General features: G+C 40.6%; 1 long non-coding RNA gene across 1 annotated transcript in view; it reads left to right on the top strand.

The window, feature by feature from the left end:
- Positions 1 to 7: 7 nt before the first annotated feature.
- Positions 8 to 16165, top strand: part of LOC125633411 (uncharacterized) — a 32842-nt gene continuing 16684 nt past the window's right edge. The window contains exon 1 of the long non-coding RNA XR_007355592.2: positions 8 to 211. This is a non-coding gene — a long non-coding RNA (uncharacterized LOC125633411). The remainder of the gene's footprint in view (positions 212 to 16165) is intronic.

The raw sequence follows: 16165 nt of genomic DNA, 5'->3' as shown, positions 1-16165 counted from the left end.
CCCCCCGGTCAGACTCCCCTCCAGCACCAAAACTCCCTCAAACCGTGCACCTCAACTCCCTGCCCCAGGTCAGACTCCCCTCCTGCACCAAACTCCTTCCCAGAGCCTGTACCCCTCACCTTCTGCACCCCAACACTCTGCCCCAGCCTGGAGCCCCCACCTGCAGCCAAACTCCCTCCCAGAAAGAAACTAATAAAACAGCTGTTCTAAGGTAAGAAGTAGGCTATTTTGAATTAACTTAACTATGTTCTACATGTTTTAAGACTGAAATGTAACCACAGAAAGGCTTTGTGTTAATTATAAGGAAAGTTTAGTATAACATTAATAGCCTTGATGCCATAATTGTGATAATTTTGTTTTAAATTCGGAAAAAGACTTGTATATAGGGGCCCCACAAAATCTAATGGCCCTGGGTCCACAGGAGAGTTAATCCAGCCCTGCTGGGGAGTGCTAGTGTGCTGGTGAGCCTGTTCATATGGCTGCAGGGTGTGTCCGACCCACCACGGCCACCCCAAAGTCTAGCTTTTCTTGCAATGTCCTTCTGTCCCAGGAGCTGCTTTCAGGGCACCTGAGTCCTTCCAGTTTTCCATTTCCTAAAAATTTAAAAAAAAAATTTATTGTTTTCACTCCATGTTTGTTCGAGGAGTATCGCTATACTAAGCGGGAATTCTGTGTTTATGGGAATAGTGCAGCGGAAGGAGCGTTTGGTGGCATGAATAACGAATGGTGGTTGGAATGGAGAGAAAAGCCAAGTGTTGACATTGTAGGAGCCATTCTTTGGCTTAGATTGAATGTTCGTGACATGTGTTCAGCGATTCATGGTGAATTCATTCACAGCTCGGAAATTTACTAGAAAATGCCCTCCACTCTGAGACACTTCCCTCTTGTGTGAGAAGCTGGCAGTAGTGACACCAGTACATATTTTTAAAACTACTTTTGAATGAGTATTTCATGACCCTTAAAAAAAGTTACTGCAAAAGTGTCCTGTTTTGTTTTTGTTTTTATTTTGGAAACATGGTCACCTTAATCCCACATACATGTGTCTACAGGACCTAGCAAGGAATAATAGTTTGCTAAGATTCGCCAAAATAGTCAGGGCTCAGTCTTCCCAGAGGAGAGTGAGGAATCCTTAAATACAATTTATTTTTTCCCTTGACTGCAGCTGATGATAAGTGTATGACTTTTGGCAGGAGTATTGATAACACTTGTAGTTTTAGCCTAGCTGGTGTAACTGCAGAGTGTGTTCGTATAAATGTGAATCCCTTTTTTAAAATAATCCTATTAAACTCTTTCCCTTGATAATATTCTCTAGGAGTGAGTGCTATAGATTAATTATTTGTGACTGTACAGAATTTTTATATCCATTTTACATTTAATCCCCCCTCATTGCCCAGCAGTACAGACACACAGAAATTTTTTTACATGTAACCATAAACATAAGTTTAGTGCTAGTAAAAGGTATTGGCACCAGATTGCCTTCACAGAGTTTCCCTGCACAGTGGGAATAGATGTGGGCAGGACCTTATTCCTTGAATTGCTCAGAAGAGATGTAGAGGAGGAAGGGCGTATGGGCAGCTTGGCGGAAGCTAGAGGTAACTGAGGAGTGAAGTTCAGAAGCAGGTGTGGTTCCTGGATGGGAATGAAAGTGGTTGGGAGTTGCTAGCAATTAATTAAAGCTGACCAGGTAGTTAAGTATTGCTGTGCCCATTTTATAGCTGAGGAAACACCATTAGGGTCTGACACTGTGAAATGTTGTGTGTACCTTCTCTTGAAACATAGGAGCTGAGAGAGGGTTCAGGTATGGGTCACGTGCAGGTATGAGAAGCAAGGTAAGCCAATCAATCTAAATGTTCCTCATAAAATATCAACTTGAAATTTTAAAAGACAAAATGATATAGCTCGTTTCTAGAATCCAGGGGTCCGGAATAAGACTCCCAATATCAGGCTCCAAAGACTAGACAAACCACCCATGAAAGCAAATATAAATAGTATGGAGTGGTTCTAGAGATAATTTTTACATCTGAGGAAACATTATAAAAAGGAATGGGTCTCAGAACATTAGAGTAGGCTTTTGATTGAATTGCCTGAAACCTCATTTTATCGTTGTTACATTGGTCTTGGGATATTGCACCTGAAGTCTAAAATGCATTAAATTATCCTACTATTCTGAGGTAACCCTATGAAAGGAGCAGGTAGACATGAAGTAAAAGTATGGCAGTGAATTGATGATTAAGCCAGCTCTTCATGGAAGTTCTTCCCACAGTGTGAGTTGGTAGGTCAAGGTTCCACATTATCATTCACACCTTCTTGATTTTCCTATTGATTACTTTCTCAGAAGTGAAGGAGACATTTTTCCTTACAAGTTGCATGATGATGTGCTGCTCATTTGCCAATCACTCTGCACAGATACCCTGATCTCTCATTCTAGTTTTCTAATTTTATAGGCCTAATTCTGCAGATCTGTCAAGTGTGAAGTCTCTAGTCACATGAGTATCTCCATTACAGTCAATGAGACTAGTCACATGATGAAGCACTCTTGACATAGGGAAGATTTGCAAAATTGGGCCCTTGGTTCCCAGAAATAGTGGGAGGTAGCACAGCTTAAACAATCAGTGAAGTGGTAAAACTGAGCAGCAAGTAGAGGAAAGGCCAGTGGAAGGCGGATACCAAAAGAAATGCATGGATTTGCTGTGTGCACTTGGTTTCCAAATTCAGGATGTGAATCTGTGATATTTGGCAGGACTGTGTGTTCAGCAGATGGCAAGCATCCTACCTGCCCCAGTGGAAAAAAATTCACACCTTTGTTTAATATTTAATTTTTATGAACATGCATGAAATATTCCCCAAAGATAGAATATGGCTGTATTCCAGCTAATCCTATTTAATTGTCCTTTGGCTTATGTACCCATCTTTTGTGAATTTAATGAACAGGAGATTTCCTCTGATTTTATGTAGTGTGTTTTTAGTGAGCAGATTCTTCCATTTCAAGCAGAAGGGGAACTTACATTTTTAAAGATCAGAGCCTTGGAAGCAGCTGAACTGGTAATTTAGTGCTTTATATAAAAGTGGGCCATAAGGGAAGGAAGAACATTAAACTGCACGTGACTGGAACTGTTCCAATATTTATACAGATGGTCATTGTAAGTGTTCAACTTTTATAGTAGGCCTGGATATTAATCTCTTTCTTTTTTTAATGGAAGGGAATTCCATTGCTGTATCTCTTCATGTCTGTCCACATATGAATGGAGGGACAAGTACCCAGGGACTCCAATTCTTTATGCTTTGAAATAAGCTACTGGAATGAGAAACTGTGTGGAAGAAATAAACTCTTAATTGCACAGCATATTAAATTACTGTTTTATTTCTCTCCACACATGCTAACTATAAATAAAACAAAAGTCTCTGACAATCTGCCTCTGAGCTTTAAATCAGAGGAATATTGCCACAATTGTCCAACTAAATTGGGAGACACTGGCTGTGCTCCCAGACTGATGCTCCTGGGGTGCTCTGGCAACAAAACTAAGCCATAAACACCAGATGCGGTATATCTAACAAAATTTAATATCAGCAGTTTCTACATTTGGCATTTCAGAAACACAGAGTTCATTTAAATGGTGCCAGAGGTTTATCTTTCCACCTGAATCATTATAGCTGTACTACGAAATGCGTTGATTTGGGTCTTACTGACATTGTTTTCTTCTGGGTTCATAAAGTAGATCCCAGCCCTGAGTGTGAGGTCATAGCCATCGCTCTGTGTAGTATAAATCATTCACGTCTCAGCTTTTCCTTTAAAAAACTTGTACCTTTTTAAGATAAAAGACTGTAAAATGGATATAGTGTTGGTCAGCACATACAAGCTTAGAGTACAAAGTCTGGCTCTTTTCCACTGTTAGGAGTAAAGAAGTGACAGGCTGAGAGTTTTAACAAATTACAAATACCACAAAGACTATAATATGCATGTTTGAAAAGATCATGTTGTTAGCTTGACAACCTCTGCCAGAGCAATTTTACAGCTGTGCTCCTGGCTTGCAGTACATTTACTTTTCTCTATCATTAACACTCTAGTGCCCAGTGGTCATTTAACACCCACAGGATTTTTTGGTCTGGAAAACAATTATTACTACTGATGAGGCCTGCTTGAAGACTCCTTTTTTCACCAGGTTTCAGAGTAACAGCCGTGTTAGTCTGTATTCGCAAAAAGAAAAGGAGTACTTGTGGCATCTTAGAATAAATTGGTTAGTCTCTAAGGTGCCACAAGTACTCCTTTTCTTTTTTCACCAGTTATTTACACACACGCGTGCTAAGTGTTAAATATATCTCTGTGATTGTAATCTTAAATCAGCATCAAGGAGGTGGCAGATAAGGCTGGATCTTGCTCTTGTTGAAGTCAACAGCATTGAAGAAGTTTAAAGGATGATGGATTTCACCATTTCAGTGTTCAGCTAAAATGACTGTAGCACATACTTTATTATTAATGATTTTTAGTTTTGTTAACTTTATTGGGAAACTGCTAAAACAGGCAACGACATTCTTGTTGCAGCAACAGTGAAGGTTCTTATGGTTCAGGGAACTATCGTAAGCGTAAAAATTTTGAGCCAGAAACATATTTATACATAGAGAATCAGGCTCTTAATTTTTAAAATGTGGCTTTGGAACATCCATGAAAGGCTAACTTCTGCCATTATTGGCACACTGTGTATCTTAAATCTTGCTTCTCTCCCACAACATCTGTATTGGCATATGTATGTTTGTGTTAGATGGTCTTCAAAATGCATAGATAAATTCAGCCCTCATTTAGACCTATGCATCCTCACTATCACAGGATTCTATAGCTACTTATAACTAAGGCCAGAATCCAGGCGACGGTGTCTACTCAGATTTATTTTTTTCGGTTTGTACAAGATGGCTGTCGGCAGCTCCCAAAGAAGCAAATCCTCATCACAGTATGGTAGGTTATGCTCTTTGTGGGAGCTATGCATCGGGAATCCTTCTATCCAATATTTTCCCCAAAAATTGAAATTAGACAGGGTATTCAGATTTACAGGGGGGTGAGGGACGAGGGGTCAGACGGTGAGGGTATAGCATCATAGTAAAAACTGAAAAATGTTTCATGACCATTTTGTTAGATTTAACTTATGTTTTAAAATTATCACCCAAATTAAAGTTGGCTACCCAACTTGCCTTCTATGAAGCACTAAATCTATATCATTCTTGGTTTCTTGTAGTTTTGCATGACTCCGTTAACAAACTTCTCTAATACAGCATGTTCATCTTTGGTGGCTTCTTGTGTGTCAGTTATTTCCAGTCCTTCAGCTGATATGCTCATTAGTTCGTTCACGTGATCAGGCAGAATGCGACTTCTTTCAGAACACAAAATTCTATTCAAGGACAAAAAAGAATGCTCAACTGTAGCTGTTGGGACTGGGAGTAACAAGAGATGAATTCCTGCTTCTTTCATCCCAGAAAACATAGCATGAAGATCAGGTTGAGCCACTAGAGAAAAGAAGTTGAAGTCAAATCTTCATTCATTCGTCGTATGACGTTTCACTCTGTATTCAAATTCTCTGTTTTGTCCTGGTCACATGGCAGCCCCATTGCTGGTAGTGCCTCACTCCTCTCAACTGTCAGTGTTTTATAAGACAGGCTTCTGTAAAAGCTACGCAGAGGTTGAGTAGAATCCAGAAGTTGCTGATGTAGATTTGGAAGAATCAAGTCTGTGTACTTTTTCAGCTGCTTTACAAACACTTCTTGTCATCTTCATTTAAGGATTCGATATAAGTGCCTTCATTAGTCAACTTTTGGACTGAAGTCTTTGATTTTTCCAGTATGTTTTCAATGGATAACTCTCTAATCCAAGTGTAGCTTCTGTTGCTGGACAAAGATCTACTACTATTGTAGCAGATGCCTGGATGGCATTCTTTAATGACCCAAATAGTTTCAACAGTAGCCTTCAAGAGAGAGACTGGTGATTGTCTTCTCGGAATGTATTAGCAAAAGTAGTCCACCAGCCTCATCACTTAGATCCATCCCTTCCTGGTAGATACTTTCCAAAGCCAGCAATAACAGTTGCAGTATTTTAAGACAATAGCCAGGGACGCTCATGAGAAAGCCAGTGGATTTTCCCAGGTTGGACTAATTTGAACGTTAGTTCCAGAGCATCTTCTGTTTTTTCCAAGATGTTCAGTCCTTTTAGATTCTTGTTGAAAAGAAAGGGAGTACTTGTGGCACCTTAAAGACTTACAAATTTATTTGAGCATAAGCTTTCGTGAGCTACAGCTCACTTCATCGGATGCATTCAGTGGAAAATACAGTGGGGAGATTTATATACACAGAGAACATGAAACAATGGGTGTTACCATACACACTGTAACGAGACTGATCAGGTAAGGTGAGCTATTACCAGCAGGAGAGCGAGGGGGGAAAAAACTTTTTTGTAGTGGTAATCAAGGTGGGCCATTTCCAGCAGTTGACAAGAACATCTGAGGAACAGTGAGGGGGGGGGGGAGGGGAATAAACATGGGGAAATAGTTTTACTTTGTGTAATGACCCATCCACTCCCAGTTTTTATTCAAACCTTTGTTAATTGTATCCAGTTTGCAAATTAATTCCAATTCAGCAGTCTCTCGTTGGAGTCTGTTTTTGAATTTTTTTTTGTTGAAGAATTGAAACTTTTAGGTCTGTAATCGAGTGACCAAAGAGATTGAAGTGTTCTCCGACTGGTTTTTGAATGTTATAATTCTTGACGTCTGATTTGTGTCTCTTTATTCTTTTACGTAGAGACTGTCCAGTTTGGCCAATGTACATGGCAGAGGGGCATTGCTGGCACATAATGGCATATATCACATTGGTAGATGTGCAGGTGAACGAGCCTCTGATAGTGTGTGGCTGATGTGATTAGGCCCTATGATGGTGTCCCCTGGACGCAGTTGGCAATGGGCTTTGTTGCAAGGATAGGTTCCTGGGTTAGTGGTTCTGTGTTGTGGTGTGTGTTTGCTGGTGAGTATTTGCTTCAGGTTGGGGGGCTCTCTGTAAGCAAGGACTGGCCTGTCTCCCAAGATCTGTGAGAGTGATGGGTCATCCTTCATGATAGGTTGTAGATCTTTGATGATTCGTTGGAGAGGTTTTAGTTGGGGGCTGAAGGTGATGGCTAGTGGCGTCAAATATGACCTGCGAGGAAAGATTGAAAGAATTCAGTTTGTTTAGTCTGGAGAAGAGAAAAGGCTATGGGAGGGACTTGGTACCAGTTTTCTATACATAAAAGGTTGTTACAAGGAGGAAGGAGAAAAATGGTTCTCTTTATCCTCTGAAGATAGGACAAGAAGCAATGGGCTTAAATTGCAACAATTTAGGTTGGCCATTAGGAAAAACTTCCCTGACAGTTAGGAAGTTAGGTGCTGGAATAAATTGCTTAGGGAAGTTGTGGACTCTCTGTCATTGGAGGTTTTTAAGAGTAGGTTAGACAATCACCTGTCAGAGATGGTCTAGATAATACTTAGTCCTGCCTTGAGTGCAGGGGACTAGACTAGAAGACCTCTCAAGGTCCCTTCCAGTCCTATGATCTACTCCAACTGGCACTAGTACGAGCTGCAGAATCTTTAAAAAAAAAAAAAGCCATAAATGTAATGTCTTTATTATACTCTTTTCAACAAGGTTCAGAGAAGCAGCCGTGTTAGTCTGTATCCGCAAAAAGTAAAGGAGTACTCGTGGCACCTTAGAGACTAACAAATTTATTTGAGCATAAGCTTTCATGAGCATAAGCTTTCTAGACCTTTAATCATTTTTGTTGCTCTCCTTTGGACTTTCTTCAATTTGTCCACATCTGTCTTGAAATGTGGTGCCCAGAACTGGACACAATACTCCACTTGAGGCCTTATCATCGCAAAGTAGAGTGGAAGAATTACTTCTTGTGTCTTGCTTACAACACTCCTGCTAATACATCCCAGAATGATGTTTTCTTTTTTTGCAACAAAGTTACACTGTTGACTCATACTTAGCTTGTGATCCACTATGACCACCGATCCCTTTCCACGGTACTCCTTCCTAGACAGTCATTTCCCATTTTGTATGTCTGCAACTGATCGTTCCTTCCTAAGTGGGGTACTTTGGATTTGTCCTTATTGATATCATCCTATTAACTTCAGACCGTTTCTCCAGTTTATCCAGGTCATTTTCAATTTTAATCCTAACCCCTAAAGCACTTGCAGCCCCTCCCAGCTTGGTATCAGCTGTAAACTTTATAAGTGTACTCCCTCTGTCATTATCTTAAACATTGATGAAGATATTCAACAGAACCAGACCTAGGACTAGTCCCTACGGGACCCCACTTGATATGCCCTTCCAGCTTGACTGTGAACCACTGATAACTACTCTCTGGAAATGGTTTTCCAACCAGTTATGCACCCACCTTATAATAGCTCCATCTAGGTTGTATTTCCCTAGTTTGTTTATGAGACGTTCATGTGAGACAGTATAATAAGCCTTACTAAAGTCAAGATACACCACATCTACTGCTTCCCCCCCATCCACATCCCCGCATTGTTACCCTGTCAAAGAAAGCTATTAGGTTGGTTCGTCACCATTTGTTCTTGACAAATCCATGCTGACTGTTACTTATTATTTTCTAGGTGTTTGCCAATTGATTACTTAATTATTAATGACAGGTTACAGAGTAGCAGTCGTGTTAGTCTGTATCCGTAAAAATTGAATCTGATGAAGTGAGCTGTAGCTCACGAAAGCTTATGCTCTAATAAATTTGTTAGTCTCTAAGGTGCCACAAGTACTCCTTTTCTTCTTAATTATTAACTCCATTATCTTTCTGGGTACTAAAGTTAAGACGGCCTCTGCGGTGTGTATAGAAGGTATTAGAGTTACAGTTTTCTCAGAGCAAATCTTGTACTCCACCATGTCTTCCAGAGAAGTTTGCAGCTTCATCAAATGCACAATTAACCATCTGTTTGGGGTCCAATTTACAAGCATTTAGCCCTTCTAAGATGTGGGTTGTCACAGATACAGCTGATGTGTTTTCTATAACCTGAACATCTAGAAATGCATCTACTGGCCTGCCACTGACATCAAGGTAATATACACAATGACTTGACACCCACTTGCATCGGTGCATTCATTTATCAGCCATGAGTCAAAATTTTTTAAGGTTGTGAGAGAGTTCTTCTCCTTTTCAACTGCTGAGTCTTGCACTGTTGCACCATGTGCTTCTAACCAATCAGTTGAGTTTCTTGCAGAAAGATAGTGAGCATTTGCTGGTCTTATTCAGAACCAGTGTCCAACTCAGGGTTAACAAGTGACAATGCACTTAACATTAGCCTCCCATTTGTAGCATGTGGTATGTCTTGCTTAAATAGAAAGTATGATGCGACAGCCATGTTTGTTCACATAAACTGTGTTGTCTCCAGCATTCTTAATAGTACTTCTAAAATTGGCTTTGACAGTGACTGGCTTATAAGGCTTTCTGCATGTGGATGCAGTCCAGAGGTTTGGTCTTTTGCAGCCTTTTCACGTAGTTTGTCAGCATTGGCTTTGCTGATCGGTTTGGCAAACCAAGCTCCTCCACTTTTACCAATTGTAGCCGTGGGAAGCTTTCCTTCTTCATAAGCTTTTTTGCAAGAGGTGCACCAATAGCCATCTTTTGTAACTTCCATAAATGGGAAAAGTTTGACCTACTAATATCCTTTAGGTTGTGGAGACACTGTTTCTTTGGTAGGTAGTTGCATTTGTGCTTCGGGCTGTTCGGATGTAGATACACCACTTGAACCTTCAGATGACATGTTGGTATATTGTTGATATGTTCTTCATCTTGGTTGGTCTGACCATTGGGGGCAGGGGATGAGGGAGTTCAAGGGACTTTGTAGGGAAATCCTTGCTTCTATCCAGGCTGTGAAACCACTTTGCAGCCCTAAATTGCAGTAGGGAGGGAGGAAAGTGGGAGGATCTGTATAGCAGCAGATCCTGTAGCCCCACCTGTGGCCTGCGCCAGGAATAGAGTAGAGGAGGAGCTATAGTGGATCTGAGCGCCACATCATGTTGGGATGCACATCTCCTGTATGACCCCAATAAATCTTGCCCCTTCCACAGCAAAACCACACCAATTTCATGATTGCAAGGAGCAATACAGCATGATTCCCTCTGTGTAGGAAGAATCAAGAAGCTTTACTTGTGTTCTGCACAGCCACTTACGCAGAATGTTTCTTGGGAGCTGTACTTTGACAGTGCTAGGAGCGAGAGTGTTCTGTTTTATTACAGACTCCAAACACAAGGGTTAAATACACAACGTTTAAAAATCTCCCTCCAAACTGACATACTTCTGTGTGTGTGATTAAAACCACGCAAGGATCGGATGCAGAGCAGATTGTGCACCTGCAGCTAGTGGAGAAGGATCACTGCAAACCATGCGTTATGCGCACAAATGGCAAAAGGGTCAGGCCTAGGTCCTAAATAAATAATGCAGGAGAACAGTTGTAATCTGATTGCTTAAAAAAAACATATGGCAAAGAGGACTATTTTTTACTTAGGTAAGGAACTACTTACGGGGTTGGGCCAGCATTTTTTCAAACCTAAATCTATATTTAGGCATCTATGTAAATAGCTTAATTTTCAAAAATGCTGAGTACACAGAACACCCATGACTTCAGTGTTGAGCACCCTGAAAATCAGACCAGTTAGATGCTTACATTTGGATTTGGGTCCCTAAATTTAGGTTCTTAACCAAAAGCAAACTCTCTCCATGGTGTGAAGCTTTGTTTTTGTGAAATGAGTTGTCTTGTTTGCTGACTAGTCTGTACTGAGTGGGTTTTCTTTAACCATTCTTTATTCCTGCACCTATACTTCCTCTTTATGTTACAATAAAGATTTTTGAGAATGCCTGAAAATCCCACAAGAGGCACTGTCTATGGCTGAGGCATGCCAGTAGAATGCTAGTTCAAAGCCTCTGATTTTAAACATAATTGGCTAAATTCTGCACTCAGCTACATCAATGCAAAGCCACTGGAAACCAAGGGAATTGCACCAGTGTAACCAGGATTTGGCTATTTGTTTTTGTTCTACAATCAATAAATTGGGATTTTCTTCTTCTTCTTCGTCTATGGAACCTTGTGTCCATACAAAGCAAACTTGGTCAAAGTTCCCATCAAGTGGTGAAGGAGCAAGACCTTAACAACTCATTAAGTTCCCAAAAGAGTATTAGTCCTGTCCAGTCTCTCTCATTTTAAAGGGTAAGTTATTTGGGTGATGGACTTACTACATATGTGTACAGTGTGTAGCACAATAATACCTAGCTCTTACATAGTGCTTTCCATCAGTAGATCTAAAAGCACATCACAACCATTAATGTATTTATCATCACCCCTGTGAGGTAGAGAAGGCTAATGTTCTCATTTTGAACATAAGAATGGCCATACTGGGTCAGCCCAAAGGTCCATCTAGCTCAGTGTCCTGTCTTCCAACAGTGGCCAATGCCAGGTGCCCTAGAGGGAATGAACAGAACAAATTATCATCAAGTGATCCATCCCCTGTCGCCCATTCCCAGCTTCTGGCAAACCGAGGCTAGGGACACCATCCTTGCCCATCCTGGCTAATAGACATTGATGGACCTATCCTCCATGAATATACCCTGTTATAGTCTTGGCCTTCACAACATCCTTTGGCAAAAAGCTCCACAGGTTGACTGTGTATTGTGTGAAAAAATACTTTTGCAGATGGGGAACTGAGGTTCACAGAGGCTAAGTGATTTATCTTGTCAAGGTCACACAGGAAATCTGTGGCAGAGCAGGAAATTGAAGCCTGGTCTCCCAAGTCCTAGGCTACTCCTCTAACCACAAAACCATCCTTCCCTACTGTAAGGCCTTGCTCTCACCTGTGGCACTTGATGCTACTGTAACATGACTAGTAATTTTTAACTATACAACCTGCCATCTTCCAAGGTGTAAAAACCTCCACACACCTCTGAAGACCTTCCTGGTCTTGTACAACAAAAATCTGTAAACTACCAGAGTAGTCTGTGGGGAAAGTCAAGATAATGAGTGCTTTTGAACTGGGAACATGGAGTTTACAAACAAGTGATCATTTTCTAGCGGTAGTGAATTGGAGTCTGCACTCCACCTTGTTCCCACCTATGGATATGGAGGTAAGATTGAGCACCTAACACAGAGTGCTGTGTGTTCTTGCTGTCCCCTGACACTGTTTACTACAGGACTCTGAAAAGAAACCCTCTCCCACTCTGACTTCATCAGCAGGATTTTGCCTGCTTTTGTGAACTATTGACTGCACAGCTGCGGATGTAGATTATAGCAGAATATTGGGTCATGAACATTAAGCTAGTACAGGAGTTCTTGTTGGAAACACATTGAATTCTTGGACAATTCAACCCACATCACAATAAAACGCAGTTGTAAAGAGGGGTTTCTAAACCTCAGTTATTAGATCAAGAGACAAGTACCTGAGTACATTTAAATATATATAATATATCAAGGGGTGCTTAGTATGGCTCTTGACCTTTCATGCCTGAGCTATTGGGAAAGTTTGAAGGCTGTATTGAAGTAGCACTATACATTGACTTTCTACTTTAATTTGAGTAAATTCACTTTGGGTCAGACTCACTCCATTCCACTGCTGTAACTCCACTGAAGCTGCAATGGGGTAATAGAGAACTTTTCAGGATATGTGTTAGGTACTCTCTTCATTTGGGCCAAATATATGCCACACAACCCTGATCATTAAGAAGCAATGAAAAGGGAGAGTAGAGATTAGCAATGTACTGGATTTGGTAGTTCTAATTTGCATTATAAAAAAATCATTGGCTAGCACCTCCTCTAGTGTAAATAGATCTCTCTCCATTGATTTTTGATGGAGCCAGGTAAATTTACACCAGATGAGGCTCTGACCCTACAGTGCTAAGACTGTCTCCTCTTCTAAGAAACAGACGCTTTAGTGGGCTGAAAGGGGAAAAAATTACAAGGGGATTAATACATTAGAAAAGTTTCAGTAAATTGCCCGTTCCAGTACCGAACAGCTTTCATTGATCATGCCTAAAGGTCTGTGTCATTTATTCTTTCCTTGAGTATTAAACATGGCAACCTACTGCAGTGTACTAGAGTTCATGATTGATATTCCTGTCCTGTTAGGATAATTAGAAACTTGCCACTCTCTGATTAATGGAAGCCTTGAGAGACCTGAGTATGATTAACTTCATAAATACGTGTTATGAAATCATGGCCAGTGTTCTAGTAGTAATGTATTTTTCCCTAGAGGACAGAATGTGCTAACATAGGAATAGGAGAAAACACAGTGCCATGCATAGAAAGGCACTCAGAAGTAGTAAAAGGAAAATCCTTTAAGGCTGGAGTCTAACTCAAAGAATTTCTTTAATGATCATTCCCTTTCAGAATTAAATCATGAGATTTTTCTCTTGTTTCTTGCTCTCGCTGTTCTAAATTTCATCACTTTCCTAAATGCGCACCACATTTGTACGCAACACAGTGTACCCTCTCCCTCTGAGTCATGTTTTCTTTTACTGTATGCAGGTGAATTCACTTATATGAAGGCATCAAACTACTTGAGGAACACTAGATGTTTGCCTTTGCATAGTGAAATCCTTGAGTAGCTGCTGATGTGGTTCCTATACAGCCCCCTCATAGCATTTTTGTAGTGAACGTGGCTGGTGGAAAGGGTGTAGCTGGAGTTTTCCTGCATCCTGCTGATCCTTGTCTGCTGGAACAGCTCCTGGGAGCCTCTGGCAGCTGGCACAAAGTAAAGTAGCCTTCAGGCTGCTCCAACTTGTTTAAGGGACTGGGTCCAGCACCTGGCTTAGAGACACTTTTGCCTCCTCACCCAAGCTCAGCCAGTCTGGAGAATCTGATTCCCCTGAATCTTGCTCTAATCACCAAATCACACTCCACATTTAGTTCTTAAGTCCTCATAATGACCGATAGAATTAACCTGTGTCCTAACCACTGTAGTCTTTGGACCAAATGACTTGCTTATCTTCTCTTGTGGTACTTCCATTGCTTTTACAATGCATTCTCTTTCCTCTGCTTCAGAGAACTCCTGTTAGACCAATATTTTGTTGCTATTTATATGGTATGCATTTTAAGGGGAAAGGTGCCAAGGTAAACTTAATTTCAGAATGTCACATTACTAGAGAAAAAAGTGTTCATCGCCTACTGTTTCTACTGGGATAAACAGAAGGCTTTAATTTCTTAGGGCTAATTTATTTCCAGTAGAAATGGACAGCAGCAAGGGTAGAAACACTTTCAGTTCTCAGCTTGATAAAGGCCTCAATTCAGCACAGCACTGAACGCTTTGCCGAAGATGGATGGACTAAGCACATCATTAGATTTGAAGTGCAAGAGGGACCTTGACCTCTTGTCTAACACAAGCCATGAATTTCACCCATTAATTTCTGCATCTAGTTTAGAAACTCGGAATGGAATTAGAGCATATTTCTTAGCACGACATCTAGCCTTGATGTTTAGAGTTAAGCATATGCTTAAGGACCTTGCTGATTCAGGGCTAAATATGTAAAGGATTTTAGATAGATGATTAGAGGTGACTGCTCAGCACATAGGAGTTGATTAGCTCCCACTGAAATCAATGACCAGTTCCCTTTGACATCAGTGGGACCAGAATCAGGTCCCAACTTTAAGCATTGCTAAGAAACCCAGTGTAAGGATGTGGGGAAGAAGTAGTCAAGGCATATATCCGTTTGGTGAAAAAGGTGAAAAACGCTATAGGGTTTTTGTTGCTTTTCAGGTAAACTTTAAAAAAACCCAACTAACCAAGCAGACTTACCAAGAAATAACCATTTAAAAAAGTTTGTTTACCCCCCCTCTGGACCCTAAATTTAAAACATGGCTTTCATCGCTTTTATGCACACATCAGTTTGCAAATGCAAACTGATAGGAGTCTGGTGGCTGGGCACTTGCACAGGGAGCTTTTTGCAAATACTCCTCTGCACATGCAAGTATAGGTGTAAATTTTCAAAAGTGACTCATGATTTCAGCTGCCTTAATTTTTGGGTACCCAACTTGAGATACTTTACAGAGGCCTCATTTTCAGAAAGTGCTGAGCATCTGTACCTTCTGGCAGTCTGACCCCTTTAAGTAGTCTAAGTTAGGCAGCCAAAACACTGAAGTGCCTAAAATCATGAATCTGAAAATGTAGGGTTATTTTTATAAATCAACTTCCATGTCATATCCCACCCTTGTTCCTTTGATTTATGGCAAAGAGTCATAAGAGAATGATGGGTAACTTGAGGCCAGATCCGATAAATGTTTATAAATAGTCCCTTTTTTATGTATGTAGTCCCAGTGATTTCAGTAGGATTACTCACCTGAGTATTGATTATCAGTGTGTGTGTTTTCAAGATCTAGCCCTCAGTTATCACTTAATGCCAAAATTGTCAAGCCACTTTCAATACTCTCTGCTGTGGTGGTTTGAAGAACTGATGATGACACCTTAAGGTTATACAATGGAAAGTTAAGGATCCAAAAATGTATTTGCAGTGTTTTTGCTTTGTGCAGACTTAGCTCTCTGGTCCTAAGGAGCAAACTGAAAAATTCCCAATAGCTTCAAGAAATTTTTCTAGCAAGTATCAAGCTTGAATAGCTTGAAGCAGGGAAATCTGAGAGACGTGGGCATTAAAACAAAAGAGGAAATAGTTGCTTACAATTCTGTCTTGTGAGAGAGTGAAGAATCTCGATTCTGATTACGTAAATTATGAGAGACAACAGGGAAATAAAAGCTGACTATTAGACTTTTTAATGGCAAAGTTACTTAACACACAAATCACTCTCATTTCACTGAGCTTGGAATGAGGAGAAAAGGCAGTAGCTCGGTCAAGTTTTCTAATATATCTGTAGACAGGACCAAAAGTTGGTAGTCTACAGGAAAAAGAAATAAACTTGACAGATCCTCTGCCACTAATAAGTTGCACTTGCTTGTCATTAGTTTTGCATACTCGCTGTTGTACAAACCCTTACATTCATTGTTGTTTTCAGTGCTGCTCATTCTAACAATAAAACTGAATCCAAAATTGTCTTCCGGGGTCTGTGTACACACAGGAAATTCACATTGCTTTCCTGTTTGATCTCATAGCTCCATGCTGGCAGTCTGTCAAAACAGGGAGGATGGCAACATAGGGAAGGTGGTAGGAAAA

This window comes from Caretta caretta, chromosome 3, assembly GCF_965140235.1.
Source record: "Caretta caretta isolate rCarCar2 chromosome 3, rCarCar1.hap1, whole genome shotgun sequence".
In the NCBI taxonomy this organism is placed as follows: Eukaryota; Metazoa; Chordata; order Testudines; family Cheloniidae; genus Caretta; species Caretta caretta.
Note: the sequence above shows the minus strand (reverse complement) of the source record. Positions and strands in the feature narration are given on the sequence as shown.